The sequence below is a fragment of the Hylobates moloch genome, unplaced genomic scaffold, assembly GCF_009828535.3.
Source record: "Hylobates moloch isolate HMO894 unplaced genomic scaffold, HMol_V3 SCAFFOLD_15, whole genome shotgun sequence".
NCBI classification, from domain to species: domain Eukaryota; kingdom Metazoa; phylum Chordata; class Mammalia; order Primates; family Hylobatidae; genus Hylobates; species Hylobates moloch.
The window spans coordinates 97,530,837-97,540,841 of NW_026652290.1; positions in this window are offsets into that span (position 1 = coordinate 97,530,837).

Here is a 10,005-nt window from a genome sequence, read left to right on the forward strand (position 1 = left end):
AAAAAAAAAAAAAAAAAAAAAGGACAGAATGGGGGCCTCTGTTCATGTCCCCTTCCATCCCTTCCATCCTTTCCATTCCCTGCTGCCTAAGCGGGGACACTCGTTCCCATTTTGTGAGTGCGCACACTGAGGCCGCAGCTCCCTGAACGTTAACAAGTGCAGAACTGGGATGTGGACTCAGGCCGTGGGGCTCACCATGGGACAGGCCAGAGCTCCCGAGTTCAGCTGGCACCCCTTCCCCTGCTGACAGGCCCTGTCACGCGCCGTGCCTCAGTTTCCCCATCTGTAAAATAGGGACCACGTTGACGTATTGAATAGGTTTAAGTCGCATGCTTGGCCGGGGCCCTGGTACATGGTCAGCGCTCATCCATGTCAGCTGTTCTACACGGAGGGCGGCCCGAGGAAAACCCAGGCGGGGAAGGAACATCCCGGGCCTGCGCCAAGCTGCGAAGAGGTGGCTCCGGCGGGGAGCCAGGAGTCAGAGGTCGGCATGGCCAACAGGGCCCTGCTGTACCCCTGCCCGGTCCTGTAAAATCCGTCCTCCTGTTCCCGTGCTGCGGACCTACTGTGCGCCCCCTGCTCCCAGCATGGCGGGCTGCTTTTTCTATTGTCCCCCTCTCCAAGCCTGGGAGCCCCTGGAGGGCACAGAGTTTGGGATGATGTCCCCGTCACTCGGCTCCGGCCGGGGGGCTCGCCGTGGGGAAACGTGCACAAGAGTTCTGTTCAATGGAATCCGGAGCACGGGACTCAGATCTGGGAGGGCTGTGGGGCCCAGCGAGACCCTTGTCCGGTGGCCGAAGGGGGCTCCTGGACAGGCCTGGCGTGTGGACTTCGTCGGGTGCAGCTGGGTCGGCTGGTGGACGCCGCTCGAGGGAGAATTCCCTGAAGCAGCACTTTCTCTCGTGGGGGATCAATGTGTGGTGGAGCGCATTTGTGAATGAATTTTTTTTTTTTTTGGGGGGACAGAGTCTTGCTCTGTCACCCAGGCTGGAGTGCAGTGGTGCAATCTCGGCTCACTGAAACCTCCACCTCCTGGGTTCAAGCAATTCTCCTGCCTCAGCCTCCCGATTAGCTGGGATTATAGGCGCCCACCACACCCGGCTAATTGTTGTATTTTTAGTGGAGACAGGGTTTCACCATCTTGGCCAGGCTGGTCTTGAACTCCTGACCTCATGATCCACCCGCCTCGGCCTCCCACAGGGCTGAGATGACAGGCGTGAGCCACCGTGCCCGGCTTGTAAACGATTATTTATGCCAGTGGCAGCCCACGTTCAAAGCTTGGGCTGAGACCCCGGGGAGGAGGTTGTGACCCCACAGTCCCCTGCTGGTGGATTCGCCTGGCTTGGTCACTCTGCGTGTAGAACATGTCAGTGTGTAGCCCAGCTCTCAAATCTGCCCACTGGTGGATCACAAGGTCAGGAGTTCGAGACCATCCTGGCCAACGTGGTGAAACCGCATCTCTACTAAAAATACAAAAATTAGCTGGGTGTGGTAGCGCATGCCTGTAATCCCAGCTACTCGAGAGACTGAGGCAGGAGAATCGCTTGAACCAGGGAGTTGGAGGTTGCAGTCAACCGAGATTGCACCACTGCACTCCAGCCTGGCAACAGAGTGAGACTCCGGCTCTCCCATCTCCCAGCTGGTGTCCTTGGGGTAGCTCTCACGACCTCTCTGTGAGGCAGATCCCTCCTCTGTAGGAGGAGATTTCTTGAGAGCATAAAATGAGAAAATTCTTGTAAGGTCCTTGGAACTGCACTCAGATGCTGAGCAGACAGAAGCCGCTATCATTGTCAGCCTCTGTGGGCCCAGAAAGACTGGGGAGGAAGGAATTGCAAACAGACAAGGCAGCCAGAGAAAATGAATTACAACCAAGGTCAAGAGACGTCACTGGAAGAGAAGTCACAATAGGTGGTTCTGAACCCTTGCTGCACACAGGCCGTAATTTTGGCTCTGAGCTTCCCAGTGGGCAATGCAAAAAGAGAAACACTGGCCCGGTATGGTGGCTCATGCCTGTCATCCCAGCACTTTGGGAGGCCGAGGTGGGCAGATCACGAGGTCAGGGGTTTGAGACCAGCCTGACCAACATGGTGAAACGCTGTCTCTACTAAAAGTACAAAAATTAGCCAGGTGTGGTGGCATGCACCTGTAATCCCAGCTACTCAGGAGGCTGAGGCAGAAGAATCACTTGAACCCGGGAGGCGGAGGTTGCAGTGAGCCGAGATTGTGCCATTGCGCTCTAGCCTGGGTGACAGAGGGAGACTCCGTCTCAAAAAAAAAAACAAAAAAAAAAAAACAAGAAGAGAAACACTGCAAGTATGTATGTCTATGGCCACGCACACTTTTGTGGCCATTTGAAGGCACGGATGTGGGCCTGTATGCATGGGGGAGGGCGGGTGCATGCCCGAGCCAGGTGTGGTTGATAGAAAGTGGCCCCACTGGCCGGGCGCAGTGGCTCATGCCTGTAATCCTAGCGCTTTGGGAGGCCGAGGCAGGCAGATCACGAGGTCAGGAGATCGAGACCATCCTGGCTAACACGGTGAAACCCCGTCTCTACTAAAAATGTGCCTGTAGTCCCAGCTACTCGGGAGGCTGAGGCAGGAGAATGGCATAAACCCAGGAGGCGGAGCTTGCAGTGAGCCGAGATCGCGCCACTGCACTCCAGCCTGGGCGACAGAGTGAGACTCCGTCTCAAAAGAACAAAAAAAGAAAGTGGCCCCATGGTTTCAGCCCTCTGGCGTTTCATCGTGCACAATCCCTTCCCTTAAGTGAGGCCTGGGCCTGTGACTTCCATGTAGCCAACAGAATAGGGCAAAAGTGTTAGGTGTCACCGCCACGATGACTTGTGTTGTATAAGACTCCACTCTGGAGTCGGGCACAGTGGCTCACACACCTGTCATCCCAGTGATTCAAGAAGCTGAGGCAGGAGAATCGCTTGAGCCCAGGAGGTGAGGCTGCTGTGAGCTATGATCGCACCATTGCACTCCAGCCAGGGCAACAGAGTGAGACTCTGTCTCAAAAAAAATAAAAGCCTCCATTTAGCAAACTGAGAATCTTCTTTCCTGGTCCCTGGAAGAGGCCAGGCAGGGAACGGTGGGTGGGTGACCTCTGACAGTCAGCAAGAAAACAGGGTTGAGGTGGGAGGATCAAATGAGCCCAGGAGTTTGACACCAGCCTGGGCAACATAGGGAGACCCCTTCTCTACCAAAATAAAACAAATCGGGGACTTCAGTCCCACAACCGCAAGGACTTGCATTCCGCCGACAACCACAGGAGCTTGGTCAAGGACTTTCAACCTCAGGAAGCAGCTCAACCCAGCCAGCACCTTGATTGGCACCGTGGGAGACGCTGGGAAGAGGACCCAGTCAAGCCAGTCCTGAGCCACGGAAGCCGTGAGACAGTGCCTGCGTGTTGCTGTACGCTGGGAAACTTGGAGTGATTTGTTACGCAGCTGCAGCTAACAGATTCATGGGTGCCATGCCCTTGGTTTCTGCATTATTGATTTAGAGACAGGGTCTTGCTCTGTCACCCAGCCTGGAGTGCAGCAATGCCATCATAGCTCACTGCAGCCTTGACATCCTGGGCTCAAGCAATCTTCCCAGGCACATACCACCATACCTGGCTAATTGTTTTTTTTTTTTTTTTTTTCTGAGACGGAGTCTTGCTCGTAGCCCAGGCTGGAGTGCAGTGGCGTGATCTCGGCTCACTGCAAGCTCTGCCTCCCGGGTTCCGGCCATTCTCCTGCCTCAGCCTCCCCAGTAGCTGGGACTACAGGCGCCCGCCACCACACCCGGCTAATTTTTTTGTATTTTTAGTAGAGACAGGGTTTCACCGTGTTAGCCAGGATGGTGTCAATCTCCTGACCTTGTGATCCGCCCTCCTCGGCCTCCCAAAGTGCCGGGATTACAGGCGTGAGCCACCGCGCCCGGTCTTTGCTTTTGTTTTTGTTTCTGAGACACAGTCTTGCTCTGTCACCCAGTCTGGAGTGCAGTGGTGCGATCTCGGCTCACTGCAACCTCCACCTCCCGGGTTCCAGCAATTTTCCTGCCTCAGCCTCCAGAGTAGCTGGGATTACAGGCACATGCCACCATGCCCAACTAACTTTTGTATGTTTAGTAGAGACAGGATTTCACCACGTTGGCCAGGCTGGTCTCGATCTCCTCGAGTCAAGTAATCCGCCCGCCTCGTCCTACCAAAGTGCTGGGATTACAAGCGTGAGCCACTGCGCCTGGCAAATTTTTATTTTTTGTAGAGATGGGGGCTCTGGCTATATTGCCCAGGCTGGTCTCAAACTCCTGGGCTCAAGTGATTCTCCTGCCGTGACCTCCCAGAGTGTTCATGTGGCAGGTGTGAGCCACCACGCCCAGCCAGCTTCTGCATTTTCACCGGCCACCAGTCCGGTAAGGGCCTCTTGCCCCTTCATCAATCCCATACACAGTCTTCGTCCACGCTGACAGTCAGTGCTTACATTTATTAAACACTTGCCGTGTGCCAGGCCCTGCATTAACCACCCTCCCTGTGTTGTCTTGGTTCGTGCCTTCACCAGCCACAGGAAGCCAGGAAACGTATCAAGCACCTGCTTTCCAGATGGGGAAACCAAGGCCCGGAGTTTCAAGTGAATTCTCCTAGAGAACCCAGAGGGTAAGTGAGGGCTCTGGGGTTGTCCGGCTCTGGCCCCCACCCTTTGCCTGCTCCCTGGGGTCGAGGATTGGCCGGCGTCTTCATCTCACAAAGCCCCTGAGTCTGTGGTTCTCAGAGTGAGGGCCCCGGGCCAGCAGCATCAGTGTGACCTGAGAACTTGTCAGAAGTGCAAATTCTCCAACCCCAGCTGCTCTGAATGAGGGCCTGCCAACGTGGGGGGCCTCTGGATGTGGGGGGGAGCAGGAGTCTGGGCTTCAGTGGGGCCCCCGGGGGTCCTGCTGCACGTTCAGGTCTGAAAACCACTGAATGGGCAGGTTCTGCTACCTCATGCCTCTGGGTCTTCGCACAGGCTGTTCCACCCTGGGAAGGGCACGTCGTTGCTGCCCCATCTCACCGAGGCCTCTTATCCCTCTTTTTTTTTTTTTTGAGACGGAGTCTCGCTCTGTCACCCAGGCTGGAGTGCAGTGGCGCAATCTCGGCTCACTGCAAGCTCCGCCTCCTGAGTTCACGCCATTCTCCTGCCTCAGCCTCCCGAGTAGCTGGGACTACAGGCGCCCGCCACCACACTCAGCTAATTTTTTGTATTTTTAGTAGAGACGGGGTTTCACCGTGTTAGCCAGGATGGTCTCAATCTCCTGACCTCGTGATCTGCCCGCCTCGGCCTCCCAAAGTGCTGGGATTACAGATGTGAACCACTGCGCCTGGCCTAATTTTAAAAATTTTTGTAGAGACACCATCTCGCTATGTTGCCCAGGCTGGAGTGCAGTGGTGTCATCATAGCTCACTGCAGCCTCGACCTTCTGGGCTCAGGCAATCCTCTCACTTCGGCCTCCTGCGTGGCTGGGACCACAGGCACACACCACCATGACTGGCTGTTTTTTATACAGAAAGGGTCTCACAGTGTTGTCCAGGCTGGTCTCAAACTCCTGGCCTCAAGTGATCCTCCCACCTCGGCCTCCCAAAGTGCCAGGCTCACAGGCATGAGCCACCACACCCGGCCTCATCCTCATTCTGTAGGTCTCAGCTGAGGTCACCGCCTCAGGGAAGCCCTCCCTGAGATCCCAGCCTCCATCGGCTCTGCCCTGTGTCACAGTTTCTCCTGTGTCTGATTTTTTTTTTTTTGTAAGACCGAGTCTCACTCAGTCACCCAGGCTGGAGTGCAGTGGCACGATCTCAGCTCACTGCAACCTCTGCCTCCTGAGTTCAAGCAATTCTGCCTCAGCCTCCTGCGTAGCTGGGATTATAGGTGCCTGCCACCATGCCCAGCTAATTTTTGTATTTTTAGTAGAGACTGGGTTTTGCCATGTTGGTTAGGCTGGTCTCGAACTCCTGACCTCATGATCTGCCCGCTTTGGCCTCCCAAAGTGCTGGGATTACAGGTGTGAGCCACTGCACCCGGCCTCCTGTGTCTGTGTTACAGGGTTCTCATCACCGTCTGTAATGCCATATTTTCTCCTGGAAGTTTTTGGCTTTGTACCTATTCTTCTCTCTCCTGGACTATGAACTTTAAGGAGGCAGGGGCCCGATGTGTCCTGGCCTGTGGCCCCAGCACCCAGCACAGAGCCTGGGGCACAGTAGGTGCATGGTGACTGGAGGCTGGGTGAGTGAGTGAGTGAATGAATGAATGAAGGAGTGAATGCACAGAGGCCCCTGCTTTCCTGCCTCTCCATTGCCATGAGAGAAAGGAAGCAGAATTTCAAACAACTCAAAGATGTATCAGCCTGGAGCCGCGGGAAACACCAGCTCCCCTGGCAGGGCGCATCGACCCACAGTGGGGCGGGCAGGCGTCCGGCTTTGTGCAGGCGGAGGTAGGGGGGCTCGAGGTGGGGAGGGGGCTGCACCAACCCGCTCGGTGGCGATCAAAATGCGCCCCCACTCCCTGCCTGGGCTTCAGCGGCCAAGCGCGTGGGGTCTGCCGATGGAGGCGGGGGCTGGAGGGGGGCGAACAGCCTCTGCAGCGGCCAGGACAGAAAAGCTCTCTCTTCCGACACACAAAAGCAGGAAGACCACATTAAGCCCATTATCAATATTTTGCCTGGAAAAAATACAAAAAGCATTTTCTTCTCTGAAAAATTAATAACCTCGCAAGGTGGGGAGGCTGGGTTTGATGTCTGGTGAGTGGGGGGGGGGGGGTTGGTGAGGCTTTGCTTTCTGCCTCCCTCGCCGCTCGCCCCATGGGTGCCTGGGTCCCTCTGGGCAGGCCCGGCTCCTCCAGCCCACCTCCAACTGCCACCACCTGCTCCTAGTCCTGGCTGAGGCCCCAGCAAACCTTGGGCTGTGAGCCCGGCTCACCAGCCTGGCTCCAAGCCTGGGCCTTCCAGATCCACCGTTACAGTCCCCTCTGAGGAGGTGGCATCCCCCAAACTGAGCCCAGGTGTCAGCCCCTCTCGACTCTGTCCACATGGGCCACGTTCTCCCATCTCTCGCTAAGAAACTGCTACTCTACCTGCAGAACCCAGCTCCGATGCCCACTCTACCGCAGGGCCTTTGCTTCCTCTTCCCCTAGCCTCAGGTCTCTCCCTCTGGTCCAGTCCTGGGTCCCTTGTCTCCCCTGACCCTGGGGGGGCTTCCTGGGAGCTCTGGCTCCCCTCCAGGACCTCAGCAGCACCCTGCACAGTGCACAACTATAATTTGGAGAACGGATGGGGCTTCTTTTTTTTTTTTTTGAGACAAAGTTTCACTCCTGTTACCCAGGCTGGAGTGCAATGGCGCGATCTCGGCTCACCACAACCTCCGCCTCCCAGGTTCAAGTGATTCTCCTGCCTCAGCCTCCAGAGTAGCTGGGATTACAGGCGCCTGTGACCACGTCCAGCTAAGTTTTTGTATTTTTAGTAGAGATGGGGTTTCTCCATGTTGGCCACGCTAGTTTCGAATTCCCAACCTCAGGTGATCCGCCTGCCTTGGACTCCCAAAGTGCTGGAATTACAGGCGTGAGCCACCACGCCTGACTGGGGCTCCTTTTGGTGGGTGGAAGTCTTCCTGGGAGGCCCCCTTCCCTCCCGGCCTCCTCTTAGCCATGAGGCCCTTCATCCTGGAGAGAAGATTCTGGAATCTGGCTGGTGGGAGGCGCACAATTCTTCTCAGGCCTCAGGTTCCATTTTAATAAAACTAGGGGCTTGGATCTGATTTTAAATTTTGAAATGATTTATTGGCTCATTTCCCCCAACTCTTCCTGAGTTCCTTCTTAGAGACAGGATCTGGCTCTGTCGCCCAGGCCGGAGTGCAGTGGCGCAATCTTGGCTCACTTCAGCCTCGACCTCCCAGGCTCAAGCGATCCTCCCACCTCAGCTTCCTGAGTAGCTGGAACTACAGGCATCCACCACCACACCCAGCTAATTTTTAAATTTTTGCAGAGACAGGGTCTCACTATATCAGCCAGGTTGGTCTTAAACTCCTGACCTCAAGTGATCCTCCCGCCTCGGCCTCCCAAAGTGCTGGGATTACAGATGTGAGCCACCGTCCCTGGCCCCAAGCCCCTTCCATGGGTAGGCTTTGCAATGTTGGAGATGCTGAGAGAAATCGGCCAGTGTCCAGTGACTCACCGTCTACAAACAACATTGATGTCTGTGCGTGGCCACCCCCTCAGGTTGTGGCACGATTCCTATTTTATTGAAAATACTAGAGCCCAGGGAGGTCCTGGGAGGCTCCGAAGGCCTCAGCAGGAAGAAGCTGGTCCATCTGGGCGACGACTGGGGGACGTCTGACACATGGGGGTCCCTCTGGAGCGCCAGAGAGGAAGAGGCAGGGAGCTGTTCTTGGTGCTGAAGCCGGACTGGAGGGTCTCTGGTCTGGGAAGGGGGCTTCTCCCAACCCTGCCACCTGCCGGCCCCTCCCCGGCACCTCCCCGGATGGGGTTCAGACTCTTCCCCCACCTCCAGGCAGGCTGAACAAGCCCGGTTCGGCCACCTCTGTGTCTGTCCGTTCCTCAGGCTGTCATCGTCCCCTCTTGAGGGTCTCTGCAGCTCTGCCGCCTCCTGGACCCCTGCTCCATCCTGCCCAGCCCCTCACGTTGGCACAGTCCTCAGCTGGGAGCACCTGTGCCCAGCTCTGCACCCCCAAACCCTTTGTTGAATGAATGGACAGATGACAATCGTGGCACCTGGACACTGTTGTATGACCCCCCATATCTAGGTACCGCTCTCTCTCTGTACCCCAGCCCCCTCCCCACAAATACACGAGGCCATCTGAGCTGCAGAAATTCTGGGAGGACTTCCTGTGGGAGGTGACCCCATCGGAACCTGGAAATGGTTTTCCTTCCACCACCGCCGCCCCCACCTTGAATCTCAGCCCAGCTGAACTTGAAAGGCTGGGTGGGTGAGGGTGGGGGGAGCGTCTCATCCGCCTAGAGGGGAGAAAACCGAGCTCGTTAGGGGAGGGGATCAAACGCGAAGCTCTGGGCTGGGTGCGGGAGGAGGCGCTGACAAGAGGGAATATTTTATTGAGGCGGCTCGCTCTCTTCCAAGGCCAGCACCTCGTCAGATATTGAGCATGCTTGTCGATGCTGCCAACTGTAAGTGGAGGAAAAAAATCGCTTAATGGGCTGCTCCAGGCTCACTCAGGTGGGTGGGTGCCCGGCCGGCCGAGAAAGGACGGTGACGCTGGGTCCTTAAAAGGGCCTCCGCTATCCTCCCCCACTCTGCGGGGCTTGAGGGGGCTCGAGGCATCTGCTAATAACTCTTCGGCGCTCGCCCCATCTCCCGGGTTCCTCCTGCCTGCGTGTGGCTGGGGGTTGGGGTGGGGTCTCCACTTATTTTAATTTTACAAGCCGAGCCCTAGATGTGGAATCGCTCCACTGAGCTTTTCCTGCAGCCGCTGACGCCAGGCCTGCAGCTGGCCATGGAGGGCCCGGTGGTGATGGGAGAGGCTCACAGTGGTGTGAGGGTGGTGGCTGACTTTATTTTTTTAGAGACAGGGTCTTGCTGTGTTACCCAGGCTGGAAGGCAGTGGTGCAATCATAGCTTACTGCAGCCTCGAACTCCTGGGCTCAAGCCATCCTCCCCACTCAGCTCCCAAGTAGCTGGGACTACAGGCTTGCACCACCATGCTCAGCGAATTTTATATTGCCCAGGCTGGTCTTGAACTCCTGGCCTCAAGTGGTCCGCCACCTTGGCCTCCCAAAGTGCTGGGATTACAGGCATGAGCCACCGTGCCCGGCCAGTGGCAGACTTTAAACCATGGCTGAGAGCGGGTCTGGGAGCCTGAGCTGAGAAGGGCACCTTTGCCCCGAAAGGCGTAGGAGGTGCAGGAGTTCGCTCAGTGAAGAGAAGTAGGAAGAGCAAAGGCTTGGGGGTTAGGAGAGCACGGAGGTCAGGAGGGGCTGGGTCGGCAGGGTCTGTGGGCCTGGCGGGGGGCACCACCATCCCCTTA